This window comes from Chrysochloris asiatica, unplaced genomic scaffold (genome assembly GCF_000296735.1).
Source record: "Chrysochloris asiatica unplaced genomic scaffold, ChrAsi1.0 scaffold00047, whole genome shotgun sequence".
Taxonomy (NCBI): domain Eukaryota; kingdom Metazoa; phylum Chordata; class Mammalia; order Afrosoricida; family Chrysochloridae; genus Chrysochloris; species Chrysochloris asiatica.
In genome coordinates, this window is record NW_006408565.1 from 16,223,956 (window position 1) to 16,230,284 (window position 6,329).

The following is a 6,329-nucleotide window of genomic DNA, read 5'->3' on the forward strand; positions in this document are numbered from 1 at the left end:
CTTAGGCAATGGAAGTTATTATATCCAACCTCAAAGCACACCAGTCCTTATAATTGCATACATTATTGTTTATCGTGTCTCCAGAGGGTATAATATGGCCCAGTCACCTGTGACTCGCTGCCCATAAATGATATTGAGCATCCCCAACACTGAATGATTTTGTTAAATTAGGGTTACATAGGTCTGAGTTTACAGAGGTTGAATTTCTAATATTCAAAGAAGTAGAAAGAAAACTGATTCCCGTCCACCATTTCTCTGCTAGGAGTTTGCTGTCATCCAAAGGCAAAGAGATACAATTGGACCGACAGCCATTTTCCTGCTGTTCTTTGCGTTGTTTTTGTGGTCTCAACTAGCCACTTTTAAACATCTCTACTATCGCCAACTGTTTGGGCTGGAATCAATATAAAAACGTTAAATAACTTGCTAGGTGCTGTCAAGTTGATCCCCAACTCATGGCAAGCCCATGCACAATAGAATAAAATGCTGCTTGGTCCTACCCCATCCCGGTGATTGGTTATGGATCAATCACACTGTTGTGATTTTCAGAAATAGATCACCAGACCCTTCTTCCTAATCTGTCTTAGTCTGGAAGCTCTGCAGAAACCTGTTTAGCATCACAGCAACACACACAACCCCAGTAATGAATGAATGATGTTTACATGTGAGGTTCCTTGGCTGGAAGTCAATCCCAAATCCTCCGCATGAAAAGCAAGAATTCTACCACTGAAACACCAATGCTCTCTTCTCAGATAACTTAGGATATTCAAAATAGTGTGAAATTACCTATGACATTAAAAGTCTGTAACAGTTATGCATTGAATAGTGGCCCAAAAAAAAACATATGCTGAAACCCTAACCCTTGTACCTATAAATGTCACTCTGTTTGGAAATGAGGATTTTTATTTTGTTATGTTAATGACACTATACCAAAGAAGATGTTGTTGTTGTTACATGCCATCGAGTCTGTTCCAACTCATAGCGACCCTGTTTAGGGTTGCCAAGGAGCAACTGGTGGGTTTGAACTGCCAACCTTGCAGTTCGCAGTTCTGTGACACCAGGAGTCCTTAAACCGTATCCCTTAAACCTAATCTCTTCAAGTCTTAAACCTAATCCCTTCAAGTGGTGGTGGTTGTGTGCCACTGAGGTGGTTCCAACTCATAGCAACCCTGTATAGGGTTTGTTGTTGTTGTTAAGTGCCGTCAAGTCGGTTAAATTTTTATGAGGGCAGGAAGCCTCATCTGTCTCCCACAATGCGATTGGTAGATTTGAACTGCTGACCCTGTGGTTAGCAGCCCAGTTCGTAATCCACTACACTACCAGTGTTCCTAATCCTTTCAAGTTGTTGTTGTTGTTGAACAAACCATGTCAGTTCTGACTCAGGCTTCAGAGATGGTTTGAACTGCTGACCATATGGTTGGCATTCCAGTGCTAATTATAGAGTCCCACAACAGGACTCCAATCCCTCCAAGCAGTGTCCTAAAAAGGAGAAACAGACCCAGAGAAAGACACATGTGGAAGTTGCCCTGTGAAGACAGTCAATCGCAGCCACAAACCCGGAAATGTCCAAGATTGCCAGTTATGACTGGAACTGGCTGAAAGAGACAAACAAGGGACCTTCCCCTAGAAGCAATGCCCTAAATTCCTTCTTCTAAGACACCGAAACTATGAGGAAATGAATTTCTGTTCTGACTTGTGGTATTTGTGTCATGGCTGCACTAGGAAATTAAGACACTTACAAAGAACAATCCAGACTATCACGACAGGATTATCCCATTATTATATGAACTGCCCTGAAGAAGAGGCATGAAATTAGAGGGAATTTGAAAAGTAGTTGTGAAAGTTTTAGGTTCACTTATAAAACTAGGGTCTTGTCTGACTTCCATGGCATAATGAATGTCTTGTGGCTAACAAAATCTCTATACAAAAAATCTCCATATTTTTTTTAATGTTTTATTGTGAATTATGTGATAGTTTACATGGGAGAACATTAGTTTTACATTCATCCTATCGTATATAGTTTCATTGCCATGATTACAATCCCCTCCATGCATCATCAACAAACCAAAAGCTATATACCCTGCAAGCCTGCCCCCAGCACACAGCCCCTCTCCCTCTCTGGGTCTCAAGTCCCCAACTGCTCCATCTCTCCACATCATCATCTCTGCCTCTGTCTCTGGCACCACCACTTCTCTGGGTAGGGTCCCACTCTCCGCTCTTCTCCATTGATGGTCCCAGGGACCTCCACTCCTAGACTGCAAAGTTAATCACTCCCCTCCTTGCTACAAAACACCTATCTAGGTGGTAATCTTGATGGGAGCAGATTGGCAGACAGAGCAGCTGGTGGGTTTGAACCTGCAGCCTGCCGGTTAGGTTGGAGAACTGACTGTCGGGGCATCACGGATTCTTAGTCCACAATGAATCAGATGCAGTGATTTAGGCTCCAGGACAGAGCCATTGGAGATGTTAGGGAGAACCTGAATTTCAGGTCAGGACATGCTTTTAGACCTTGGCGTTGTTGTTGTGAAGTGCCTTAGAGTTGGTTTTGACCCATGGCGACCCTGTATAGGGTTTCCGAGGAGCAGCTGGTGAGATAGAACTGCCGACCTTGCAGTTCAAACGACTTTGCAATCTGACGCATTAGCCCACAGCCCCACACCAGGACTCCCTTAGCCAAGTCTAACTGGCTTGGACCTCAGTTTCCCTACCTGGAAAGTGCTAGCCGGGGCTGGTGCTGTGTTCCAAGGGAATGGAACATCACCCTGTCCTTGGAATGCTCCCAGAATTGTTAGACCCTGCAGAAATAAGTAAGGAAACAATGTATGAGCCACATAGAAAACTTCTCCTAAACCACTGTTGTTGACTTGGTTCCAACCTATAGCGACCCTGTAAGGGGTTTTCAAGGAGTGGCTGGTGAGCTTGAATCTCCAACCTTGCAGTTCAAACTGACTTTGCAGTTCAGTCCATTAACCCACAGAGCCACACTAGGACTCCTCCTTGTAGACCATAGAGACCTGTTTAAACTTTGAGCTTTACCACTAGAGTTGCAGGAGCAGTGGCTGAGACAGACTGTTGTGTGCTGTCCAGCAGATTCCAATTCATACTGACCCCACGTGACAGAGTAGAACGACCCCACAGGATTTTCTAGGATATAATCTTTACAGAAACAAGTTGCCAAGTCTTTCTTTCATGGCACAGCTCGGTGGATTAGACCAGTCAGCCATTGCGTTAGCAGCGGAGTGATAGTTGTACCACAAATAAAAATACAGCGTGAGCCACATACATACTTGAAATGTTTTTCAGTTGCTTCATTAAACAAGTAAAATGAAATAGGTGAAATTAACCTTAATGATGTTGCTGTTAAGTGCCATCGAGTTGTTCCTACCCATAGAGATCCTGCTTGGGATTTCCAAGGAATGGCTGGTGGGTTTGAACTGCCAGCCTTTCGGTTTGCAGTCTAGTTCTTATTCTACAATGCCACAGCAGGACACCAAACAAGTAAAATGAAGTAGGTGAAATAAACCTTAATCATATATTTGTTGATTGAATAGTGCCTGGACGTAATATTAATTTATTAATCAATTCACTCATTCAACAGATCTGTATTACGCACCTCCCATGGTGCTACGCTGGGTACTGGGAATCAGAGGTTGGACTGCACACACGTGTCCTTGTTCTCACAGAACTTCATCCTAACGGGGGAAGCAGATAATTAAATAGGCAATTACAAAATCCCCTTCCACAGAAGGGAATATTTCAGAAACCGTAGGCACAAAAACTTAAAATAAAATTTACAATTTAAAATATTTTGGAAAAAAAAAAAAAAAAAGTCTTTTTTTAAAGCAGAAAATACTGAATGCAATTTAGTCCTTTCTCAAGTGGCTCCGAGTCATCACCATGAACAAAGAGCCATCAAATTATGATATGGAAACAGACCTAGAGTTGAGTTAGCCCAAGCTAACCCTGGCCTATGGACCATGGCAGACAGTGGCGTGGAGTACAGAGGTAGATGGAGTATTTTCACTTCTTCCCTCATTTTCTGATTGTGGGCTGGCTGCCTCTTCTTTCTGCCTCAAAGCTCCTGCCTCTGACAATTCCCAACTTCCTCTTAAATTGCTGTTTCTTATCTACTGTAGACTAGATGATGGATTATTAGAATTGTATGTAAAGTAAGAGTCAATGGGTGTTGAGTGAGGGACATCCCTGAGAATTTGGTACCAGTGATTATAGCTGTTCTAAGGGTTCTTCTGGTTCTTTCTGGCTGTTCTCAGGCTATTTGAGGTTGGAAGACAAGTGAGGTGTTGTTATAAATACGTAAGAGACTTATTAATGGCTAGGCATGAACAGACTAATTGATTCCTCCTGTTTATACATAATCAATCATTTCCACTGTTTGGCGGCAGAATGGAGTAGAAAGATGGCTGGATTGGGATAGGCCTTGGAGGTTCAAGTCTTTCCTATCAAAACAAACCACTTCTGGCTCCCTCATTCCCCTACCTCCTGCCTTCTCCCTCTCGCTTCTCTTTCTCAACACACTAGGCTATTTCTTTATGTCCCAGTCTCTCTGAACCCTGCTTCTCTGAGTCCCTTATTGCCACCTGTCCCTGATGTACTCCAGCACCATCACCCACCCATTTGCACAAGTCAGGGGCCTGCCCATTGCCTCTGTACCTCCTTGTCCATTATCCATATCCCCAGGACATCCCCAGTCCTATGAGGTTTGGCACCCAGATATCTCTTGAATCCATCCACCACTCCTGGCCCTCTCCACCCGCTGTGACACCAGCTTGGTCTGAGCCCCCATGGCCATTCTCTTGGGCCACTGATCTCTTTGCACACAGGCTGGGCCCCCAGCCAATCATCACCTTGAAGCCAGAAAGATCATGGTCAGCCCCTCCGCTCCCCCATAGCCTTCCACTGCCATCTCTGGACAAAGACCCACTCCTACCAACCTACAAGGCTCTGCCCAGGTGATTTGGATCCTATCCTGTCTGTATGTCTTCCAATGCACCCTGCTCCACAGGCTTTGCCCACATCTTCATCCTCCTCAGCCATGAGTCTTCCTAACCCCTTGCTTAGGTCAGCTCTCTCAGTAACAGGCTGGCCCTATCAACCCTGTGGCTCCATTTGGAACCTTACCTTCCTGTGTGTGTGTGTCCTTGATTCCCATTTTCTGTGAGAGCGGAGGCTGCCTCAGCCTTGGCTAGACCCCAGGCCCTCAGCAGACACACAGTGCCTTCCAAATTGTACTGATTTTTGTTTGGTCCCTGGCCCTCTTTTAAGGCCTTGTTTCACTAGATTCTCTTTGCCATTAAGTGTGTGACTTTAGATAAATCGTGGTAGCTCTCTGGGGTGCCGCTTTTGCTTGGGAGGGCCTCTAAGACCTCCAACATTCTAGAAGGATATGGTAGATATCGACTATTCTTCTGAATCGTAATAACAGCCCTTCAGAGGAAGTTCTATTATTATCTACATTTTATAAATGAGGAGAATTAGGCGGGGGTGGAGATGATATGACTTGTCCAAGAAGCCACAGCAGATCCAGGATTCGAACTCAGAACTGCCTGCTTCCAAAGTCCAGGCATTCAGTCTTTTTAGATGGCTGGAGCCAGGGGAGTGTGGTAAGTGTTCACGTAAGTGGAAAGACCAGGACTCAAGACTGGGGTGATGCTGGTTTGATGGAGGGGGTAATTAGGTGCTGTCATCTCAGTTAGAAGGTGGGTTTGTGGACACTTCCCTGAGCACTTTGAATCCCACAGAAGAGCTGTGAAGGGGCTCAAGTTCCTGCATGAAAAGCCGATGTGGGCAGCCTCAGAGGATGGAGTGGGGTGGGGGGTTCTGCCAAGCCCTGAGTCTCCAGGGACTCACCTGACACCTTGGTTGTGGAAATCCTGCATAAGGCTTCTGAGGAGTGATTGGTAGGCTTGAACCACAGACTTTATGGTTAACAGCTAGCACTTACCCTACTGCGCCACACCGGGACTCCTGACTCCTCTAGGAGAGTGGATTACAGGGCCCTGAGCTCTACAGTCTGACCACAGGGCAGGGTAAGGCCCTCCCAGACAAGAGGTAGCATGGTGGGGTCTAGGGTCAACAGGTGGGAAAAGTCTTTGGCTTTGTTGTGAGGCTGCAGAGTTTGAGCTCTAGAGTCAGATGTGGTTCAATCCCTAGGCTAGATGCTTCCTATGTGACTTGTGGCTTTGGGAGGTCACTTCACCTCCCTGAGCCTCAGATGCCATCTGTAAAATGGGGACCATGCCACCTGCCCTGTCAGCTTGTGAAGATTGTGAGTCACAGCCCACAGTCTCCCTGCCCAGCCCTGAACTCCCCTC